This window comes from Diachasma alloeum, unplaced genomic scaffold (assembly GCF_001412515.2).
Source record: "Diachasma alloeum isolate Michigan unplaced genomic scaffold, Dall2.0 Dall_scaffold_01945, whole genome shotgun sequence".
Taxonomy (NCBI): Eukaryota; Metazoa; Arthropoda; class Insecta; order Hymenoptera; family Braconidae; genus Diachasma; species Diachasma alloeum.
This window is the reverse complement of record NW_021681990.1, coordinates 495-8,189: the sequence shown is the minus strand read 5'-3', so window position 1 is coordinate 8,189 and position 7,695 is coordinate 495. Positions and strand designations below refer to the sequence as shown.

The 7,695-nt window shown below is 36.2% G+C and overlaps 1 long non-coding RNA gene across 1 annotated transcript; it reads left to right on the top strand.

Moving 5' to 3' along the window:
* The first annotated feature begins 683 nt into the window (after window positions 1-683).
* LOC107046770 lies at window positions 684-1,552 on the top strand. Its single transcript, XR_001461605.1, has 3 exons — window positions 684-710; window positions 1,264-1,374; window positions 1,464-1,552. It is a non-coding gene; the product is annotated as an uncharacterized LOC107046770 (long non-coding RNA).
* The last annotated feature ends 6,143 nt before the right edge of the window (window positions 1,553-7,695 follow it).

The following is a 7,695-nucleotide window of genomic DNA, read 5'->3' as shown; positions in this document are numbered from 1 at the left end:
CCACTGAATTTCGCACGATTGAAGAGAACACGTCTGAACAGTAAGTTCAATTCAATACTCTTCATACGTTACTAGGAAGTTGCATCGACGGGATTAATCGTTTACTAATTATCTAATATTTCAATATGTGCAGTAGCAGACCCTTCATTACGTTCCACAATTCATTATGAGAAAAGGAATGATGAATTTTCTGAGTTAGAGTTGCCATCGACGAGTGCATATGATGCTGAATGTAATAATATGGAGTATCTGTCGCAAAGTTCCCTCAATGAAGACTACTCAGACATGGAAGTCGATTCATCTTCTGATGAACAGTCATTGTTCGAATTTAACGGGTTGCAATTGAGCCCAAAAAATATCCAAAAATGAACACGTGCTGGTCACTGATGAAAACTATGTCAGAGTTTATGAAGAGATGAAATTTATCATTATACGCTATTCACTTGTTTTCANTGGTCACTGATGAAAACTATGTCAGAGTTTATGAAAAGATGAAATTTATCATTATACGCTATTCACTTGTTTTCATATAATAAAGTTAATATCATTATGGTTCATCATGTATAAAAAAAGCATCACATTGTACCAGGTTTTCTCACATCAACACCTAATTATCCTATCATAATCCTGAATATCGAAGCTTTATTCCGACGGCGGGTTTCATAATATATCAATAAGATTGGCACAAAACGATGAAGAAGAGTATGGAGGTAAATGACTAGGAATGATTTTTCAACATTGTTGAAATTGAAATGGCAGTTGATGCTTGAAAGGAAAAATATTTTATGTGATTGTGCCCGAAAACCACGATCTAACGGACCAAATTGACAATTGCATAAAATATCGTGTGGCACATGGCGATATATTATGACACTAGGTGTCATTATGTACTATTGGATGTAATTGTCGTAACTAGAATAATTCCGGGCTGTTAAATTTGCTTCGAAAAAAAAGTGTTAATCTAAATTTGTTGTTCTTCATCTAATTTTACTGGAACCTTGATAGATGCAACTTTTTATCTGCAATGAAAGAATATTATAATATCAAAATAAGTAGAAGTCGCTGATCTTTTAAACTTGAATCTATGCTCTTGTCATAGAATCTGTCATACCGGCATTTATTTTCAATAAAATTCGTTGCAAGTTTTGATGTAAAAAATTGCAGCTGGCTACCACGACAAGGGCTTGCAGTTATATGCACAATTTTGTGTGCCCAATCGTAACTGGGAAATAACACTACTTTAATGTTATTCTTAAATTTCAGTAAAGAAGAAACGTTCACGTGCATCGAAGAATACCGAGAGGCACAACCGTTCAACATCAGCGTCGAACCCAAAAGGGAAAAGACAATGTACTGGAGTGATCTCGACAAAAGGTGTTATTTCGATTTTAATTTTCGATATAAATATAACTGCTCACCTCATTCTCTGACAATTACCATAATTTATTACCTTTTTTTTTCAGTAGAAGTATGCAACAATAGCACTGTTGACGAGACGTTTAGTCATGATGTGGATGTTTTCAAGTATCTAATCCAGCAGGGATTTGTACAAAACTGTCCATATATGATTCACAAAAAGGATGTAGTAACGGGGTGACATGTAAGTCACTAGCTGACACTGAAGGATAGCTATCTAAGGATCTGGACAAGTTCATGTATATAATACAATTAAATGAGAAACAAATATATATAAACTAAAATTGATGAGATAATCTCTTTTGTTAATTGTCGTAATCAACAAAGAAATAGTTGATTTATTTATTTTGATTGTATGATAATTCAATTGTATTTTTTATAGTTATACGCATATCCCTGCGTAAATAATGGAGAAAAAATCAATTTTCAAATAGCATCTTCCTATAAAATGTAAAAAATATTGTTTAATAAGATTGGATTGTATTTTTAACATTCAATTTCATTCACCGCATTCCATAGTGCCTCTGATAGGACTATTTGTGCATTCAATGTAATGTGTGCGAAAATTCTCACTCGTATGAGTTGAGAATCCCGGTTCGATGAAAATTTAAAATGAATATTGCCATCTTTTGATGTGAAAAGACAATAAAAATTATGACCGATCGCGAATAACTACGGGAACTCTACCTTGCCGACATTACTTGACCGACTGCAAGTCTCCCGGGCAACTGTTCTTATTGGGCAAATATACTTTTGGGTAACTGAATGTCCAGGCAGTTGTGCCATCTCATGTCTCCCTGAATCTTGGGCAACTGTGAGACGGGGCAACTGTAGAAGTACAAACGAAACCCCCCCTTACCGACATAGCTATGGTCGGGATAAAGCTTCTTGCTTTGACCGCAAACTGGAGGGGCGTAAAATCGCCACTCGGGAAAAAAATCCCTCCATCCGGGCCTTAAATAAAACTATTTATTTTATAATTGAAACGCTCCTGTATTTTTGACTAGGGGGATGAAAACCTAATCTAATATTCTGCAATATTTGTATTGGTTCCATGAGCAAGTATTTTCAAACCTAATTTATTATGAGATTCGATAACTACATCGAACAAAATAAAAAACACTCAATAACCCTAAAAAGTACCGAAAATTCATTTTCATTACATTTTTTTAATTCCGTTTCCACCCATTCAAATAAAAAACCCGAGACACCAGTCTGTTCATTAGATTTTGTATTTTTTTCTCAATTTTTGCTGGATTATAACTTTTCCTGATCACCAGATTATTCAATGTCAAAGACGTGCATTTTCGGTCATTTCAGCAACTTAAATATTTATTTTTTCAAAAACTAGACATATTAGAGACAAAACAAGGCCAGATCCTGAATCTACATATCAAAATCTATAAAGTGCACTTGATTCCATTCTGCGGGCAAATACCAAGGGTTTTTTTGTCGAACCGTGTTATTCATTGATGTAGACACAAAAAATCGTTTGAAGTATAAAATTTATGATGGATAACAATTCGACGTTTAATATTAGCATTCTGGATATTGAGAATTTGTTGGGGAGCACGAGGAGGCCATTGGAGGCTGGAGAAGCTCTGTTGAAAGCTGATCATATTGCTGTTTGTGGCATTCAATCATTGTCAGATAAATCTGTTCACATATTATCAGCTTGTTTGCAATCATCACACATAAATGAAATTCATGAAATCAAAATCATAAATTCTATTGAGGATACGATGAAAAATTTCGATTGTAAATGTTCTTGTCCTGCTGGTGAAGGAGGAAAGTGTAAACAAATTTTTGTAACTCTATTATTTATCTGGTGGTGAGACTGATGTGACAATTTTTCCTGCTGAATATTGTTTCATTTTTGAGATTTATTAGTGTCATTTAATTCTTGGGCTGTAAATATGGCACTGCTTTTTTTATTATTTTCATTTTCACCTGTAGGAATCAGGTTAATAATTACTGGAGAATTTTTCTCGAATGTCCTCGAAAACCTCGACACCTCGAAAGCTCCGTTTAAAAATGCGAACACAAAATAAAGACACAAAAACTTTAATATCTCGGAAACAAGATGCAACGAAGTAGACTCTTTTCATGTGGACGTCCACATTAATAGACGACAATTGCAATAGAATTGTTTATTCCGGCTTTTTATTAATAAGTTATAATATTAATCGAAACATTACAAATCTGTCCCACAACACACCCTCTTGGAAGAATCCATATCTTTCCTTTCATTTGGGATGAATAGAATACTAATTAGTCCACTAATTGACTCTCTAACTGCCGACAACTTAACAGTAAATTGATGTCGAATCAATTGATAATATTATTAGAAATTTAGAGTCAACTTTTATGCAACTAATTGACATTGAATGGTGTGATAATATTGAAATAGAAATCGTCAACATTATCCCTTATTTTGTCGATAAATTGACGGCATATTTCATCTGAAGAGTTGCGCACATTCAAGTTCGACAATGTACCGTCAATTTTTGCTACTAATTTGCAGTAAGTATTTCCGATAACCTGATGATAACTTTTCTGGGTTATCATCTCCATTTGGGATTAAATTGTCGTCATATTGACAGCAATCCGTCAGCCATTTTGAGGATAATAGTATCCAAGAATTGCTGGTAAATTTTAACTCATCGGACAATTTTGTTTACTGGGTAAGTTGGGGTTTCTCAGTTGTACTGATCTCAAGCAGCAGTGGGGAATGTTGCGAAAAAAAAATTACTTTACCACACAATGAAGTGAAGCCTATAAAGGAGTATCGTTGCATGAAGAGGAAAAATGTAAATCATGAAGTTATCTCGTCTCTGAAAGATTTTTTTCTTTTCGACATTAATTGATGGTACGTTTCTTCTGTTTTTCTTTTTTTTCTTTTGCATATTGAATCAGAGCAGTAGTAAATTGAGAAAACAAGATATGTGAATGTCATATGAATATCTCAGAACTTAATAGAGATAGCAAAATATTTGTATGGATTTTATTTTATAGAGCTGAGGGAGATGTCCAAAAAGGTTTCATGAGAGTTTCGCTATTCCCATTAGGCTTGAAGATATTCCCCGAAAACCGACTTGTTAATTAAAACCCACGTATGCTGTTTTACTACTTCACTGCTAATTTCATTCAACTAGTTATATTCATTACGGTATTGAGAAACGTTTTTAATATGTTACATGCTTGAGTAGGATTACCAGAGTCGGAGGCAACGATTCACTTTTCACAAAAAAGAGCTACTAAACTTTCAATAGATATCAACGAAGAAAATCAATAAAAATCATTGACTACTGTCAAAACTTTCCTCACCGAACGACTTCACAAACCCCTAATATTGAATTCTTGCCTTACGCATGATGAGCATTGCCAGGATAACTTCTACATACAAAATGTGATGACCACTACAGACAATGTCATTGACATATGTTTCAAAACGATGGGACAACAAAATGAACTGTGGAAGCAGGAAAGAAGCATTAGGATAACAGGAAGTATCTGTTACGATTTTTATACTTACGGTTCAGCAGGAGTTCCTGATTGGCCTAAGAATGTATTGTTTTCTGACTTCAAAGGCACAGCAGATACTCGCCATGGTATCCTAAATGAGCCAAAATGTCGTAAATTGTATGAAGATTTATTCCAACGTAAAGTCGAAACAATGGGCTTGATAATGCACCCTCAGTTGCCTTGGCTAGCGTACAGTCCTGATGGTATTGTAGTGAGCGATGATTGTTTAATTGAGATTAAGTGTCCACGGGAGGGTGGGAGAAAAGCTGTTCGAGATGTTATATTATCAAAAAAGTTGTCATAAGTGAAAGTCTCTAAAGAGGGGCAGATTTATCTGAATATCAAACATAAATATTATGGTCAGATTCAGTTGGGAATGTTCCTTCTCAATCTATCCAAATGTCATTTTTTGGTTTACAGTTCATTTGCAGATGATCTTGTCCTCATTGAAGTTTCATTTAATGCGCAATGGGTACAAAAAATGTGTGACAAGTTGAGGAGCGTTTATTTCGATCACATTTTGCCTGAATTATCAAAGCATATATGTCGTTGATTTGCATTGCATGGAATTTTACTGGAATGTTTATGTGTTAGCTGAATGTTCTTTTATTAGTAAATTTATAATCTGTAACACTATCCTTTCTGACAAAATTTATACTCATACCTTTCACTGGGAGGATAGAACATTTTCAGGGGTCAACGTCTCAAAGGTCAAATGAGGGAGGGAAGCGGAGTAATCAAAAGTGAGCTTTGTACGCTGAGTAAGTGGAAGTTTCTGACCAGCTGCGATATTCAGCTGCCATTCCATCAAATCAAATTCAGTGGTGGCTTCAGTCACTGGACATTTGATCAACAAATGAGTATTCATTATCATGAAGAAGAAACTTAGGTCGATCCTATCGTTTATGAGTTCTACAGTACCAGTACCGACATAGCCCACAGCTTTGGCTACTCTAACAAGTGCTCTCTCTATTTCTCATTTGACTTTGCCGGCCAATCCTGATGCAAGCGCCTCTTTAATGACCTTTTGGTGCATTCTCTGCACCGAACAGTCTCTCAAGCAGATAAACAGCATTTTCATGTTAATCAGCTAATATCTGAACTTCAAAATGTCTTGGATTCTCTACGTACTTCTCTAGCAGAACATTACAGGCCCCAAATGCCTTTTGAGATTCGGTTCATACTGACTCCAATGACCCATAACACTCGTCTCATCTTTAGCTATTCTCATTCCTCTACCACCACCACGTATTGCCTTTAATATAACAGGAAAACCTATTTTATACGCTACGGACAAAAGAATTTCATTTGATTTATCACTGGAATGATATCTTGTAATAAGTGGAAGCGCTCGAGAGTTTAATATACTCAAGGATCAGACGTTCATTACAAACAAATGTTCTTAATAGTCAGATGTTCAGGGTCGAAGGAACTCAAGAGTCCGGTGTTCTTAAGGGTAAACAGGTCTTCAGGGTCAAACGGGGAACAAAGGCGAAGTACTGTAGTAAACAGGTCACTTCAAGGAAACAGGCGACTAGAACGTTCTTCAGGATCAAACATGCCTAAGGATCAAACACGAAAGCCACACGGATTAATTAGACGACCCAAACGTTCTAAGGGTGAATCACGAGTCAAGAGGAAAGTGATCACAAGGATCGAACGGGAGAGGCGAATCGATTACGCAGGGAAGTCGAATGAGAGGGAATGAATGTGGTGATCACGTGGATAAAATTCAGGAGACGAAATGAATGGTGACAAGTGTTAAATTAAAGGGACGAGGGGAGTAACCACAAGGGTTAAACGAGAGATCCCAGTGGAGTTTAAGGATGAACCGGCAAGGTGGTAGGTATTGAAAAAATGCCAGTAATTTCATAGAAACTTTTCACCACAATTATCGAGCTTCTTTGGAAACTGTCTGCAAAATATTGGCAATACCAGGAGCAGTATAGCAACAAAAATAAATTGCAAAGGTGCGACTTATACATCAGTTTAGACGGAGCATCGATAACTTGTGCATTTTCCCTACATTATCCCTGGTGGATCAGTCCGAGACTAGGGACTCTCGGAATGGACACTCATTCGACTCTCGGATTTTCGGAGGTTAGGGCGCCAAACTCCAGTAAAGACTCGCGTCCGAGAGTGCATCCGAGAGTTGTTTATGCCTTCACAAATCAATTTGTTTATTAATTGAGGGTGCATTAGATAAGTTGAAAATCCTTTGTGGACCCAATGTAGGTAGAAAGGGTAATTGAGGGTCCCTTAAACATTGCTGAAAGCAGTCTCGGATCAAGTCTCGGACGAGAGTAGAGATACGAGAGTGGTTAAGTAATTAACAAATTAGTTTGTTAATTATTTTTGATTAATTGGAGGTTCTTTAGGTAGTAAGATAATGATTTTTCAATCGGCTCACGACAGAGGGAGGAATGGGAGGTCCCTTGAACATTGTGGAAACCCGTCTCGGATGGAGTCTCGGACGAGAGTAGCGATACGAGAGTGGTTTATTAATTGACGAATGAGTTTGTTAATTATTTTTTATTAATTGGATGCACATTGAGTTGCAAGAGAATGATTTTTCAATCGGCTATTGATAGAGGGAGGAATGGGGGGCCCCTTGAAAATTGTGGAAAACAGTCTCGGATCGAGTCTCGGAAGAGAGTAGCGATACGAGAGTGGTTTAATAATTAACAAATGAGTTTGATAATTATTTTTTATTAATTGGATGCACATTGAGTTGCAAGAGAATGATTTTTCAAT